The sequence below is a fragment of the Macaca mulatta genome, chromosome 2 (assembly GCF_049350105.2).
Source record: "Macaca mulatta isolate MMU2019108-1 chromosome 2, T2T-MMU8v2.0, whole genome shotgun sequence".
NCBI classification, from domain to species: Eukaryota; Metazoa; Chordata; class Mammalia; order Primates; family Cercopithecidae; genus Macaca; species Macaca mulatta.
The window spans coordinates 94,551,141-94,568,438 of record NC_133407.1 but is presented as its reverse complement, the minus strand read 5'-3'; the positions used below and the strand labels follow the sequence as shown (position 1 = coordinate 94,568,438).

Genomic DNA, 17,298 nt, shown 5'->3' with positions numbered 1-17,298 from the left:
TAATTTAAACTAGTGGTCCAAGAATTTTGAGTTACCTGACTCTGGTCAAATGCCAACTTCAACATTTATTAGTTGTTTATTCTTGGGCAAGTTACATGGTTTGCAAAGTCTTATATTTATCATCTGTAAAATGGGATATTAACACCTAGTTAAGGAGTTTACTCAGGGAGATGAGGGTTAAATGAAATAAACTGACTAGTGTTTGCACTTAGTAAAAGACATTCATTAACATGGAATTTATTATTATTAATCCTAGAGAGCAGTGTGCATTTTTCAGTGTTTTGACTAGCTAGGATTTGGTGATATTATTTTGAATTTAAAACTCTCACAACCACAAAGGGCAGTAATCATAACGTACAAATATTTTTTTTAACATGGAGATGTTTGGAAATGGAAATCAGCCAACCTCCTAATCTGATAATTCTAATAGAAATGGGAATCCATGAAGATTGTTTTATTAAATCTTTACATACAGACAAGCCCCTATATACAATGCAGATGTTATGATAGATGTCAGTACTGGTATTAAGGTATGCTTCATGTTCTCATTACTAATACACTGTGATTAATTCAAATAAATATACCAAGAATATATAGTAGTGCAATTTTCTACTTCCTCACCAAAAGAATTACATGTCTCTTATGTTTAAAGAACTCTCCTGCTAAAATTGATGGAAGATATCACATGGCAAATATAATGGTTTTTACCAGAACATGGTAAATGATTTTTTACTATGGAACATGAAAAATATCTCATAAAGGACATTATTTTTATGTTAAAGGAGGAACTAAATAGCTACACACAAAATAACACCCATCAGAGGTTTGTTACATACGAATTTTATCTATGCCTTTTTTAGGTGTATTTGTGTTTTTAATGGCTACTATGTCTTTAGATAATGAGTTCTCTGAGCAATTACCTAGTGAGTTGGATAAAACATAGGTTTCATATTTAAATGTGCACTTATTTGGTAAGTAACTAAGACTTCTTGGGTTCACTTGCTTCTTCTGTAATTATGGATGGGGGTGCCTTCCTGGTGATATCAAGTTTGTAGAGTTTGTCAAGTAAGATTGTGGAAATTAGAGGGTTCTGAGGACAGAGCACTATACAATGTAAGAAATTCACTAACTTGCCTTCCTCCTGGGTGAAATAAATCTCCTCATTGTAGTGTCCTACTTATTGTGCCTAGGGATACTCATTAGAATTTGGTGAACAAATACATGTCAAAGACTTCATGTTTGAGAATTTCTTTAATGGATATGATGAAAAGTAAAAGAGCTAAAGATGCTACCATTGTCTGCAGATTGACTAGAGATTACCAGTGACTTTTAAAATGCAATTTATGACAAATTTTTTTTGTGTATTTATTTTCTCTAAAACCTTTCTGTTACTCCTTAGATTAAGGAAATGTGGAAAATGGGACAATTCACATTGTCCTCAACTGAAATAAGTTACCCGTTTTACATTTATTTCATCTGAACAAAATTATTTATAATTTAATTTCCTTTCACTTTTCAAGAACTTGACTCTTAAGTAAATAAGAAGTGGATCTGCTTGCTTTTTAAGTTTATTTAATAATGTTTTTAAGAATAAATGTCCTTTAAGAATGGAATAGTAAATACAGGTTCCAAAGATCATTTGTGTAATGCCTGCATATAGTTCCCCAATAGTTTCCTTCCTGATCCTCCAAATTATAAAAAAAACCAAATTTTCTGATTTTAAATATTTTTTGTTTCAGGTAGTCTCCATCTTTACAAGTAAGATTAGTTGTAAATGTGGCCAACTTTTTTTTGGTCTTAATATTGTTTGAATATCAATAGATATTTTTTGCCGATAGAAATAAGGATAACAACAACAACAAAAAGAAATAATTTGAGAATGAGGCAGAGAAAAGGGTTCTTTATAAATAGATGCTTTCTGGAGTGGAAATTCATAGTTTCAAAAGGAATTAAGTCACTTAATTAGGTGGGGAATGGCATAGTACAACACAGACCCAGACACTGATTTCCCTTTCTGAGACATCTTTCTCATTCCAGTTTTCTCTTTAATCCTCTGTACTAATGATGAATGACATCATTATTCATATTACTGGCTTTCCAAAGTGAACTGATATTTGGCATAACCAAAAAGGTACAATATCTAAAAGCACTAGGATATTTTAAAACCAATCTTCTCAAGAAGAGATGATTATGCTTTACAAGAGGAAATATTTCTACCATTAGCCTTATTTTACTAACAAGTTTCTGGCCAAGAAGAAAGCAATAAATACCTACTCATGCTCAACTAATCTCAAATAACTTTTTAACAATCCATTTGTTTTGAAGTGCCAAATGCATATTCAGGATGTCGCCTCCCTGCCATTTCTTTATCACTTTTGTTGGATTTACTAGTACAAAAGAAATATGTCTTACAAAATTACTCTTAATCACATGGATTGAGATCAATAGTAAACTAAAATATTACATGTTGTCAACTGAAACGTTTCATCACATTTAATCTAACAGATCAGATTTGGGAGGCTACAAAATATGAACAATTCGCAGGAGAACAATGAATGGTAATTACTGAAGATGCCTATAAGATACATTTTATCAGTTCATGCCTTTTTGTTTTTCTAAGAGATGTTATGGTCTACCATCTACTCTTTAATATTGTCCATAATATCATGATCAAGAAAAAAGAGTTGCTTCAAGAAAATTTGAGCTGGAAAGACAAGATGCAAGTAACTTACATTATGATTTTTAAATAATGAGTTCTCTCATTATTATTATTTTTAACAAATAATGCTAGTAAAAGTTCCTACTTAACTAGAGTTTTGACTAGTTGTGACAACCAGGATCTCTCACCAGAACTTTGAGTTTAAAAGAGATTAATTTCAAGCAGATGAGTACTTCCTCCTGGGACAGCCTTCTCCAACCCAATGACCTTATGGTTGAGTATCTAAGCATATTTTTCTTACCTAAAAATAAAACCCAAGTTTTTTCCTTCCCTCCTTCCTTCCTTCCTTCCTTCCTTCCTTCCTTCCTTCCTTCCTTCCTTCCTTCCTTCCTTCCTTCCCGCCTCCCTCCCTCCCTCCCTCTCTCCCTTCCTTCCTTCCTTCCTTTCCTCCCCCATTTTTTGGGGGGGTTTTCTGGCTTTTGCTTTTCATATCCCATTCTGTTCACCTACAAAATGAAAATGGACTCACTGACCTGATGTAATCAAATGTTGTAAGTCAATATAAGTACAGCCAAGAAATTGAAGTTGGATTAAACTGAATGAGAGTTTGGGTCTAAAGTAATATGACAGTAGACCTAAAAGGAAATTTATAAACTTTCTTTTTCTGTAATATTGTGATAGGCAGAATAATGCTCTCCACCCTACCCCAAATATGTCCGTGTCTTAATCCTTGGAGCCTACGAGTATGTTACATTACATGGCAAAGGGAAATTAAGATTGCAGCTAAAATTAAGGTTGCTAATTTGGTGATTTTATGATAGAGAGATCATACTGGATTATCTGGGCAGACCTGGTATACTTGCAAAAGTCTTTAAAAGTAGAAGAAGAAGACCGAAGAGGGGTCAGAATGATATGATGTAAAAAGAAGTTGATCTCCCCTTGCTGTTTTTGAGGATGGAGGAAGGCATCATAAGCCAAAAAAAGCAGGAAGCCATCAGAAACTGGAAAAGTCAAGAAAACAGATTCTCCCTCTGAGTCTACAGAGGGAATTCACCTCTGCTGACACCTTGATTTTGGCTCAGTGAGACCTGTGCTGAACTTCTAACCTATAGAACTGTGAGATAATAGATTTATGTTTTAAGCCACCAAATTTCTGATAATTTGTTGTAGCAGCAATGGAAAACAAATACAAAATATATTCTCTGTCCTATAGTAATTTCTCTTTATTAACTTTTGGTGAGGAAGAATTTGTAAGGGAATAGAGAGTTATCCTAACTTTTGGCTTATGATAATAGAGGAATTGGCTAGAATGAGTCAAAAATTATATTTTCTGTTACTCTTGAAACCAGCACGTTTGCAAAATGAAAGTTTTTATTGTTTTTCTGCAGCATTTTATTATTTTATTTGTTTATTTATTTATTTATTTTTGAGGCAGGGTCTCACTTTGTCACCCAGGCTGGAGTGGCACAATCATGGCTCACTGCAACCTCAACCTCCTGGACTCAAGCCATCTTCCTGCCTCAGCCTCCTGCATAACTGGGACTACAAGCGTGCACCACCATGCCTGGCTAATTTTCAAATTTTGTTTTGTGTAGAGATGGGGTTCCACTATGTTGAACTTGAACTCCTGGGCTCAGGCAATCCTCCCACCTCACCCTCCCAAAGTGTTGGGATTACAGGCGTGAGCCATGGCGCTCAGCTCTGCAGCATTTTATATCTTATTTGCAAGAGCTGTGTGGATTTTCATTGGCTTCTTTCTTAGCCTGGGTTACCCTGGAAAGCAGAGATTGAGAAAAGAGCTTGCATTCAGGTAGTTTTTTTGGGAAGTGACCCAAGGAATCAGTAAGTGGAAGCACTTGTCATTGAGTCACATCCCCCATTGAGGGTTGCCTTGGGTGGTGATCTCAGACCCTGCACTTGAGCTGTGCGTGCATCCATGCCCAGTAAACTCCTGTGGGTATCCCACTTCTTCAGCACCAGAAAAATGCCACAGAAGGTCAATGATATGCCTGAGGAAATATGTGGTCAATGTTGGAGCTCTTCACCCCTTTTACCATGTAATTATTCACCACAGCCACAACTGCAAATGGCAACAGAAGACTGAGAAGAAGTGAGGCAGAACATAAGAGGCACCTGATTCAATCCATTCTCTGCATATGTTAAGACCAATTTGTCACTGAGTCTTCAAAGTATTGGCAGCTGCAATCACTCCAAAAAGAAGCTTAATGCAAAGGATTAGTATACTAAGCTGCAATCTCCACTGCCACAACTGAATCTGAGGTCATAATTGGTATTCATCATCTAGTTTCTCCAACATCCATTCTAGATTTCCCTCACCCTTGCCCAAAACTTCAGTTCCTCAATTGGCATGCCGTCTCCATCCTTGAGGGATGTGAGCTCTTAGCTTCCTTGTCCTTACTGGGCTATGATTGCTAAAATTGACTATTGACCAGTATCATTTTGCATAGAAGTACCCAGAGACCCCCAGTGAATCCCTGTATTCCAGATTCTCTCTGTTCTCATTGTATGGTAAGAAACCCTACTCCTCAAGATAATCACATTTGATTATCTTCTGCAAGTATAGTAATTCTTTTCTTTGCTTGTTAGGTCGCTGGCATGAGGAACCCAAAGTAGAGGCGGTAGTCATAGTTTCCGCCTCATTGAGATTCTTATCAATTCTTTTAGTGAAAGCAGTACTCCTCTCGGTATTAGAACCTCTGAATCCTATAAAACCTAAAGGTGCAGGGACGAGAAGCACACATTCTGTAAGCAGACCACTTAGAATCCACTGGGAATGATGGTGAGAGGGTCAGACAACTATATAGACCTGTTTATTTCAGTTATTGGGGGCATAGCATGACTATTTGTTTAATTTATATACTTGTTCTTGGTGGACAATGTCCCAGCTTCACAGAGGTCTTTGCCCTGAGTTAGCACCTTAGTTGAACCTTTAATAAGCAATTCCATCATTATAAGTAGGTGATTTTTTTCAGGTGGTGCACTATGTGGTAGAAATAGTGAATCATTTGGTCATGAATTGATTGTTGCAAACTTTTCTCTGTAAAATAGAACCCTTGATTTTGACTGACAATATATGGGAATCCATATAATCAACAAGGTGCATTATATGCCTTTGAATGGTGGTGCTGTCAGACATGGCAGACAGGAATATCAAACTCCAGTAAGGATGAATCATTACTCCCTCCAGGGTGGAAGGAATTTGATCTAATCAACCTGCTACTGAGTGTTTGGCTGATCTTAGGTTTTGCTGCTCTATCAAAGGATTCATGCCAGGTTGTTAACAGAGTTTGGCAGGTTGTGTATTCAACAGCAGCCTTAAATAGTGGGAGCCCATACTGTTGGGTTCTCCCATGCACAACCTCTATTCCTGTTACTGTTGGGACTTCATTATTGGACCTAATGGATAAGCACATTGGGCGGTCAAGGACAGTGGCTATCTGACATCCACGGGATGAGTCATCCTGGTTGTTTGGTGTCTCCTTTGACTTTGATATTCTCTGGTGGGCAGTAGCATGAGATCTGTGCCCACTTCAATGGGTCTGTCACTAGCTTCTCTAGACAACTTTTTCCTCTTTGATCTTCCAAATTGGTTCCTTCCAGGCCCTGAACAACCAATCAAGCTATTTGCCAATACTCAGGAGTCCATGTATATCCTTCTTAAGCTACTTCTTCTTGCATAAAAAGTAAATAATCAAATTTATTGCTCTCAGCTCTGTCCACTGGAAGGACTGTCCCTCACAACTGACATTTAGATCCATCCATAAGTGGGGCCATAGTGCAACAGAAGTCCATTTTCAGTTTGTACTGACATAGTGTGTACAACCCAGCTGTGAACTGAGACCGAGATTGTTTTTCTCCTCCATCAGCTGGCTGTATAAATACTTCCCATGCCCTCAACAAGATTTTAGGTGTGAGTTGATGTTTAGACATTGATGACATAGAGTTAGGTGGTGTGAGTATCAGAAGTCCTGCTCATGTAGCATTTTTGTATTCTCTGGCTCTGCTTGGTCCTGATTTTTAACCATTTCTATACTATGATGGATTGCTGCTGGATTTGTCTGACATTATGACTTGGTAGATCTAAAATGCCAGTTCATTATGGGCAGCAAAACTTACATAGCCATTTGGCAGGCACTTAGTCTCTATAAAGGCTCAGTAGCGGCCAGGGCTGCTTTGCAAAAAAAGAATGTAGTTTATGCCATAGAAGATGGGGTCTTGCTCCAAAATATAAAGGACCTTTCTACTCTGGTTTTGCATTGGCATTTTCCAGAGACCTATACCTGTGTTTACTATGGATCAATATATTCACCATGGATACAGGCAGTGCCATGGACTCTGTTGATTATATAGTTTGAAGAGTAAGGCAGCTTGCAGTGCCGCCTGGATTTGCTGTTGAGCCTTCTTTTTGCTCTGAACGCCATTGAAACTGTGAGACTTCCAAGTTACCCCAAAAATAAACAGTAGTACTCCTCAGAGCAGTATATACTGTCTCCAAAATCCAAAAGAGATGACTAAGCACTCTGTCTTTTTCTTAGTGGTGGGGAATGTGAGATGAATCAACTTATTTTTTATTTCAGAGAGGTTATCTTAGACATGCTCCAAATTCTTGGACTCTTAAACACTTCATCAAATATGATAAAGCAAGTGTGGTAAGATATTAATTATGAAATCTAGGTGTCAAAAGCAAGACTAAGCAAAAAGAACAAATCTGGAGGCATTACATTACCTGACTTCAAACTATACTATATGGTCATAGTCTCTGAAACAGCATGATCCTGTTATAAAAATAGGCACATAGACCAATGGAACAGAATAGAGAACCCAGAAATAAACCCAAATACTTACAGCCAACTGATCTTTGAAAAAGCAAACAAAAACATTAAGTAGGAAAAGGACACCCTATTCAACCAGTGGTGCTGGGAGCATTGGCAAGCCGTATGTAGAAGAATGAAACCAGATCCTCATCTCTCACCTTATGCAAAAATCAACCAAGATGGATCAAAGACTGAAATCTAAGACCTGAAACCATAAAGATTCTAGAAGATAACATTGGAAAAACCCTTCTAGACACTGGCTTAGGCAAATATTTTATGACCAAGAACCCAAAAGCAAATGTAACAAAAACAAAGATAAATAGATGGGACTTAATTAAACTAAAAAGCTTCTGCACAGCAAAAGAAATAATCAGCAGAGTTAACCGGCAACCCACAGAGTGGCAGAAAATCTTCACAATCTATACATCTGACAAAGGACTAATATCCGGAATCTACAACAAACTCAAACAAATTAGCAAGAAACAAACAAACAAACAATCCCATAAAAAAGAGGGCTAAGGACATGAATAAACAATTCCCAAAAGAAGATACACAAATGGCCAACAAGCAAATGCAAAAATGCTCAATACAACTAATTATCAGGGAAATGCAAATCAAAACTGCAATGTGATACCACCTCACTCCTTCAAGAATGGCCATAATAAAAAAAAAAATAAAAATAGATGTAGGCCTGGATGCGGTAGAAAGAACACTTTCACACTGTTGGTGGGAATGTAAACTAGTACAATCACTATGGAAAACAGTGTGGAGATTCCCTAAAGAATTAAAAGTAGAACTACCATATAATCCAACAGTCCCACTATTGGGTATCTACCTAGAAGAAAAGAAGCCATTATGTGAAAAAGATGCTTGCACATGCATGTTAATAGCAGCACAATTTGCGATTGCAAAAGTATGTAACCAGCCCAAATGCCTGCCAATCAACAAGTGGATAAAGGAAATGTGGTATATCTATGTGTGTGTGTGTATATATATGTGTGTGTGTGTATATATATGTGTGTGTGTGTGTATATACACACATACCATGTAATACTACTCAGCGATAAAAAGGAATGAAATAATGGCATTTGAAGCAACCTGGATGGAATTGGTGACTAGTATTCTAAGTGAAGTAACTCAGGAATGAAAAACCAAACATCATATGTTCTCATTCATATGTGGGAGCTAAGCTATCAGGATGCAAAAGCATAAGAATAACACATTGGACTTTGGGGACTCAGGGGAAAGGGTAGGGGGTGGCTAGGGATAAAAGACTACACACTGGGCACAGTGAACACTGCTCGGGTGATGAGTGCACCAAAATCTCAGAAATCAACACTAGAGAACTTATTCATGTAACCAAACACCACCTGTTCCCCAAAAATCTATTGAAATAAAAGTTTAAAAATTTTTTAAAATTTAAATATTCTCAATAAAAATCTAGGTGGTGAATACTCAGAAGTTCGCTGTAAAACCATTTCAACTTTTCTGTATGTTTGAAATGTTTATAATAAAATAACAAGAAAAAACATTTGTTGATATGTCAGACCCCTAAATCTTTATAGGCTTTCTCTTCTACCTGTGCTATGCATGTATCTAATTAGCACTAAATCATATTGCATTGTCTGGATGTACTACAGTTTATTTATCCATTCACCTCTTGAAGGGTATCTTTATTGCTTCCAAGTTTTGGCAATTATAAATAAGGCTGCTGTAAACATTCATATGCAGGTTTTTGTGTGGGCATGAGTTTTCAGTTCCATTGGATAAATACCAAGAAACATGATTGCTGGATCAAACGGTTGCATCTAGTTTGCTATCTTAGCTAAAGTATGGGTTGAAATTATGGGAGCTTCCACTTGGTGCTTTTTACCATAATAACTCTTACTTAATAGGTCAGGGAACCAATGAAAGGCCTTTTAAAAGGCTAAATATATACACTTAGGAACTGAAAAAATTACCACAGGGTAAATACTCGAGCCCATTGGACTCAACGTGAGATGGTCTTGAGCCAATTCCTTTGATGGGTGCAGCACAGCAACATGGCACAAGTATACATATGTAACAAACCTGCACGTTATGCACATGTACCCTAGAACTTAAAGTATAATAATAATAATAATAATAAATAAATAAATAGAAGAGTAAATATACGCCGGATGTGGTCGCTCACGCTTATAATCCCAGCACTTTGGGAGAGTGAGGCAGGTGGATCACCTAGGATGAGAGTTCGAGACCAGCCTGACCAACATGCAGAAACCCTGTCTCTACTAAAAATGCAAATTAGCCAGGCGTGGTGGTGCATGCCTGTAATCCCAGCTACTTGGGAGGCTGAGGCAGGAGAATCGCTTGAACCCGGGAGGTGGAGGTTGCGGTGAGATGGGATCAAGCCATTGAACTCCAGCCTGGGCAATGGGAGCAAAATTCCATCTCAAAAACAAAACAAAACAAAAAAAAGTAAATATACACTATGGGAAAGAGAATACAGAGAACTTTCAAGTCCAGCTGGATAAAGAAACTAAGCTGTTTCTTGTACCAGGGGATCCAAGATGCCATCATGGCTCTGTGGAATGATTAACTTAAGGATTCCAGATGATAATTCAAGCTTCGGTTTTCTCCTTTAACTTGAAAGTATTTACATGTATTTCATTGGGTTACAATAAGGATAAATGAGATAATCTCAGCATTTAACATGTTCTCAGTTCATGCTAGCTACAGTGTTAATGCTAGAGCTAATGTCACTTACTTTAAAAATAGATTTCTTAGAATTGTCTCCATAAAAGAAAATACTAACAAACGACAGAAGGAGGAGACACAGAAGAAAGGGAAGAATGGAAAGCAGATGAAAACATAAAAAAGGTATAGAGAAAAAAGAAAGAAAGAAAGATATAAAAACCAAAGAAAATGATTTTAAAATGATAGAAAGAAAAGAAAGAAAGAAAGGGAGAGAAAGAGACTTCAGCTACCAGGGTGCTATGAATAAAGGTATGAGACATGCCAGAGGCCATGTGAAAGCAAATGTTTTTCTGAATGTGCTATAATACTGTTGCATATTTCAACAACTCAGCACTGGCTTTGGCTCAAGTAAAGCCGAAGGTTCAGGTTTAAAACTGTAGTCATGAGAGTGACAACACCAGCATGGCAAACAGAAGCTTCTGACTCGCCCTCCACCCACAGGTGCACCAAATAAACATCTATCCATGGATCAATTCCCTCTAAGAGAAAGTCAGAGACTAGTTGAGAGACTCCCATCCACTAAGCAACTAAGAAAACAACATAAAACAGATAGGAGACGCCCAGGCACACTTGGGCACAGACCTCACCCTGGGCACTATGCCATAAAATTGGAAAAAGGAGTCTCCAACACCCAGTTTCTTCCCGTGGAGAAGAGTGTCTGGACTCACACAGAGGACCTTGACCTCATGCTTCCCTGTTGTTTTATACACTGTGGGGATTAGACACACACGTGTCCCCCCAGGCTATAGGAAATAAAGTGGTGGTCTTATATAGATTTTCAGGCATCTCCAGGTATTTCATCTCCCAGGAGCATTGCATAGAAGAGGCTTTAAAAAACCACAGCCCTCTGTTGCCTACTCTCACCATAAAACACTTTCAGTGGCTGCCAAGCAGGCAAGTGGCCTGGCTTCAAGCTAACTTGCATTGTATAGTTAAAGAGACAGCCAATTATTAACTCACCACCAGTCTGGAAGGAGTTTGCACCCATACTAAGCACCTCAACTTTTACCACATCCACCTAAAAGACTGTATGATTAATCTCATGACTCTTGGAGCAGAGGGGAGTAGCATGCCCATATCTCCCTGGATAGCAAGAGAAAAATAGTGTCTTTAAACATGCATGCAAGCACCATCAGGGACTTCATCCCTCTGGAGTGGTGCAGAGAAGCGGCCTAAAAAAGTACAGCTAACTCCCTGTTTTTCCACCAGAAGGAGATTAGGACACACACTGAGAGCACCAAATTGTTAAAGCTTCCTATTGAAGGGCTCCATCCTAAACCTAATAGCTCTGGGAACAGAAGGAAATAAACATATGTGAGTCTTCCCTGATCCCAGAACAAAGAGGTGATTTTAAATGGGCATCCAAATACTTCCAGGGGCTATAACCTCTTGGGGCAGTGCAGGAAAGAAGCAGGCACATGGAGCTCTCCCTTTCTCTTCATAAGGGGCTTACCACACCCACACTCAGTGACTACTTGACAGCTTGGCCTCTAATAAACTTGCATCAGGGAGCCCGTGAGGCAAGCAAACAGTACCTCTCCATTAGCTGAAACCAGAGCTTGGCACTTATTTCCCTGGCTTGCCACAGAGATAAATTCAGGCCTATTCAGTCTTTCTGGGAGGAGTTTGGCCAGGCATCATGTGCCACAACTTCCATAGCTCCCACCCAAGGGACTGTTTCCTTAACAACCTTGCTTTGGAAGATCAGAGGACTTTGCTATTTGAAGTAACCCAGGGCCATAGAAAACAAACAGGTGGATGTATGACGGGCCTACTCCCAGAAGCTATCTCTCCAGAATCAGAAGGTGCAACCTGAACGTGAGTCAAGGCATTTGCCACAGCTCTTCTCCTGGACTAGTCTAGAGAGAGTGGGATGTAGACACCTGAACCCAGCCTCACTGTGAGACAGAAAGATTTGGAACTCACACCCAATCCCCCAAGCTTTCCAGCTACATCTAAAGAGTCTGACTTCCCTCAAACTCGTCTTGGGATACTGACAAGACATGGTACATCTTAAATTTTAGGGGGCTGTATTTGTCCATGTTCACATTGCTGATAAAGGCAAACCCTGGGCAATTTACACACACACAAAAAAAAAAAAAAAAAAAAAAAGAGGTTTATTGGGCTTACAGTTCCATGTGACTGGGGAGGTCTCACAATCATGGTGGAAGGTAAAAGGCATATCTCACGTGGTGGCAGACAAGAGAAGAGGGCTCATTCAAGGAAACTCTCATTTTTATATAACCATCAGATCTTGTGAGACTTATTCACTATCATGAGAACAGCACAGGAAAGACCTGCCCCAATGATTCAATTACCTCCCACCAGATCCTTCCCACAACATGTGGAAGTTCAAGATGAGATTTGTGTGGGGACACAGTCAAACCACATTATTCCACCCCGACCCCTCCCAGATCTCATGTCCTCACATTTCACAACCAATCATGCCTTCCTAACAGTCCCCCAAAGTCTTAACTCATTTCAGCATTAACTCAAAAGTCCACAGTCCAAAGTCTCATCTGACAAGGCAAGTCCCTGTTACCTACAAGCCTGGAAAATCAAAAGCAAGTTAGTTACTTCCTAGATATAATTGGGGTATAGGTACAGGCATTGGACAAATACAGTCATTCCAAGTGGGAGAAACTGGCCAAAGTAAAAGGGTTACAGGCTCCATGAAAGTCCAGAATCCAGCAGGGGGGTCAGATCTTAAAGCTCCAAAATGATATCCTTTCACTGCATGTCTTACATCCAGGCCACACTGATGCAAGAGGTTCCCATGGTCTTGGGCACTCTGCCTCTGTGGCTTTGCAGGGTACAGCCTCCTTCCCGATTGCTTTAACAGGCTGGCATTGAGTGTCTGTGACTTTTCCAGGTGCACGGTGCAAGTGTCAGTGGATCTACTATTCTGGGGTCTGGAGGACGTGGCCCTCTTCTCAGAGCTCCACTAGCTGGTGCCCCAGTAGGGACTCTGTGTAGGCCTTCCCTTCTGCATTGCCCTAGCAGAGTTTCTCCATGAGAGCCCTTCCCCTGCAGCAATCTTCTGCCTGGGCATCCAGGCGTTTCCATACATATTCTGAAAGCTAAGTGGAGGTTCCCAAACCCTAGTTCTTAACTTCTGTGCACTCATAGGCTCAACACCATGTGGAAGCTGCCAAGGCTTGGGGCTTGCACCCTCTGAAGCCATGGCCCAAGCTCTACATTTGCCCCTTTCAGCCATGGGTGGAGTAGCTGGGATGCAGGGCACCAAGTCCCTATGCTGCACATAACATGGGGACCCTGGGCCCAGCTCAGGAAACCATTTTTTCCTCCAAGGTCTCTGGGCCTGTGATGGGAGGGGTTTCCATGAAGACCTCTGACATGCTCTGGAGAAATTTTCCCCATTGTCATTGTGATTAACATTCAGTTCCTCATTATTTATGCAAATTTCTGCAGCCAGCTTGAATTTCTCCTCAGAAAACGGGATTTTCTTTTCTATGGCATTGTCAGGCTGCAAATTTTCCAAACTTGTATGCCCTGTTTCCCTTTTAAAACAGAACACCTTTAACAGCACCAAGTCACATCTTGAATGCTTTGCTACTTAGAAATTTCTTCTGTCAGATACCCTAAATCATCTCTCTGAAGTTCAAAGTTCCACAGATCTCTAGGGCAGGGGCAAAATGCTGCCAGTCTCTTTGCTAAAACATAACAAGAGTCACCTTTGCTCCAGTTCCCAACAAGTTCCTCATCTCCATCTGAGACCAACTCAGCCTGGATTTCATTGTCCATATCATTATCCGTATTTTGGTCAAAGCCATTCAACAAGTCTCTTGGGAGTTCCAAACTTTCCCACATTTTCCTGTCTTCTTCTGAGCCCTCCAAACTGTTCCAACCTCTGCCTGTTACTCAGTTCCAAAGTCGCTTCCACATTTTCAGGTATCTTTTCAACTGCGCCCCAATCCTGGTACCATTTTACTGTATTAGTCCATTTTCATACTGCTGATAAAGACATACCTGAAACTGGACAATCTAAAAGAGAAAGAGATTTATTGGACTTACAGTTCCATGTGGCTGGCGAGACTCTCAATCATGCCAGAAAGTGAAAGGCACATCTCACATGGCAGCAGACAAGAGAAGACAGCTTGTGTAGGGAAACTCCCATTTTTATATAACCATCAGATCTCATGAAACTTATTCACTATCATGAGAACAGCATGGGAAAAGACTGCCCCAGTGATTCAATTACCTCCCACCAGGTCCCTCCCAGAACACATGGGAATTCAGGATGAGATTTGGGTGGCAACACAGCTAAACCATATCAAGGACCATCAAAAACAGAGATAGCAATCTGGACAAACACAAGGATTAGAGAGGCATCTTAAAATCTCTGGCTGGATTAATCGGTGAAAACCTTCTCCATACAAGCTTAGTCTAACAAGATGGAGAGGTAGGTGTCTTATCTAATGTACAGAAACCAACACAGAGAATTAAGTAAAATGAAGAAATAGGGAATGTATTCCAAACTATAGAACAAGATAAATTTTCAAATACTGACCCAAATGTAGTGGAGTTCTGTGATTTACCTGACAGGAAATTGAAAATAATGATCATAAAGATGCTCATAGAGATCAAGACGGCGATACAAGAACAAAGATTTTCAACAAAGAGAAAGTATAAAAAGTACTAAACAGAAATGAAAGATCTGAAGAACGCTATAACTGAACTGAGAAATTCAATGGAGGGGTTCAATGGTAGTAGTAGACTAGGTTAAGCAGAAGAAAGGATTGGTGAACTTGAAAACAGATTACTGGACATCATCCAATCTGAGGAGCAGAAAAGAAAAACAAATGAAGAAGAGTGAGGACAGCTTAAAGTGACTTATCAAACACCGTCAAGAAGAACAACTTATGCATCATTGGTGTGCCAGAAGTAGAAGAAAGAGAGAAAGGAACAGAAATATATTCAAAGAAATAATGGCAGAAAACTTCCTAAGTCTAGAAAATAAATTAGAAAGATAGATTGAAAAACTCTGTAAGGATATTGAATAAGAGAACTCCAGAGAGATCCACACCATGACACACCATAGTCAAACTGTCAACAGTCAAAGCCAAAGAGACAGTGCTGAAAGCAGCAAGAATAAAAGCAAATTGTGACATATAGAGGAACCCCCATAAATCTATCAGTGAACTTCTCAGCACAATCTTTGCAAACCAGAATAGAATTGAATAATATATTCAAAATCCTAAAAGAAAAAGACTGCCAGTTAAGAAAACTATATTCAGGCAATCTTGTCTTTCAAAAACAAAAGAGTGATAAAAACTTTCTCAGACAAAATCTGAGAGAATTTATTATGCCAGATCTGCATTACAAAAAAATGCTAAAGGAAGTTCTTTAAGCTGAAGGAAGAGGATGCTAATTAGTATCATAAAGTCATATGAAAGTATAAAACTCACTGGTAAAAGTAAGTATGTTGTCAAATACAAAACACTCTAATACTATAATGGTGGTGAGTAAATTGATTGTATCTGTACTATAAAGGTCAAAAGGCAACATTATTTTTAAAAGGCTTGATAATTACCTATGGAATATATTATAGAAAGATGTATAGTGTGAAATCAAAAACATAAAACATGGGAAGAAGGGAAGTAGAAGTGGCGAGTTTGTGTATACAATCAAAATCAAGCTGTTCTAAGCATAAATAAATCTGTTACAAGATGTTTTATGTAAGCCTCAGGGAAACCACAAAGCAAAAGCTTATAATAGATACACAAAAGATAAAAAGAAAAGAACCAAAGGATACCACTATAGAAAGCCATCAAACCACAAGGAAGAAAGCAAGAGAGGGAGAAGTGAACAAAAGATTTACAAAACAACTAGAAATCAATAAATTGAAAAGAATAAGTTCATACCTATCAATAATAAATAATAATGTACATGGATTAAATTCTCCAGTTAAAAGTGTAGAGTAATTGAATGGAGTCTGGGCGTGGTGGCTAATGCCTGTAATTCCAGCACTTTGGGAGGCCAACGTAGGCAGATCACTTGAGGCCAGGAGTTCGAGATCAGCCTGGCCAACATGGTGAAACCCCATCTCTACTAAAAATACAAAAATCAGCTGGGTGTGGTGGTGGGTGCCTGTAGTCCCAGCTACTTGGGAGGCTGAGGCAGGAGAATCGCTTGAACCCAGGAGGTGGAGGTTGCAGTGAGCTGAGATGGTGCCACTCCACTCCAGCCTGGGCGACAGAGTGTGACTCTGTCTCAAAAAAAATAATAAAAATAAAAAAGGGTAGAGTAATTGAAAGGATTAAAAAAAGAAAAAAAGAAAAAAACACCCAAATATATACTGCTTACAAGAGGCTCTACCTTACCTGTAAGGACACACACAGATTGAAAATGAAGAGAGAGAGATCGATCAAAGATGGTGACTATTGAACAGGAAAACACCCCTACTTCTAATCCCGCGACTACAGAAGAGGAGAAAACAGAAGCTATTCAGGAGGTTGCTACCCCAGAACACTATATTAAACATCCTCTACAGAACAGATGGGCCCTCTGGTTTTTTTTAAATGATAAAAGCAAAACTTGGCAAGCAAACCGGTGGCTGATCTCTGAGTTTGATACTGTTGAAGACTTTGGGCTCTGTACAACCATATCCAGTTGTCTCATAATTTAATGGCTGGCTGTGACTACTCACTTTTTAAGGGTGGTATTGAGCCTATGTGGCAACATGAGAAAAACAAACTGGGAGGATGATGGCTAATTACACTGAACAAATAGCAGAGATGAAGTGACCTCGATCACTTTTGGCTAGAGACACTGCTGCGCCTTATTGGAGAATCTTTTGATGACTACAGTAATGATGTATGTGGCGCTGTTATTAACGTTAGAGCTAAAGGTGATAATATAGCAGTATGGACTACTGAATGTGATAAGAGAAAAGCTGTTACACATATAGGGAGGGTATGCAAGAAAAGGTTAGGGCTTCCTCCAAAGATAGTGATTGGTTGTCAGTCCCACGCAGACAGAGCTACTAAGAGCCACTCCACCACTAAAAATAGGTTGTTGTTTAAGTAGACACCTTCTGAGTATTCT

The 17,298-nt window shown here is 39.2% G+C and overlaps 1 protein-coding gene and 1 pseudogene across 6 annotated transcripts in view; both read left to right on the top strand.

The window, feature by feature from the left end:
* Nucleotides 1–17,298, top strand: part of LOC144339055 (uncharacterized) — a 293,212-nt gene that overhangs the window by 169,592 nt on the left and 106,322 nt on the right. The gene's annotated exons all lie outside the window — the stretch shown is intronic.
* Nucleotides 15,782–17,285, top strand: LOC100428954 (eukaryotic translation initiation factor 4E pseudogene; annotated as a pseudogene).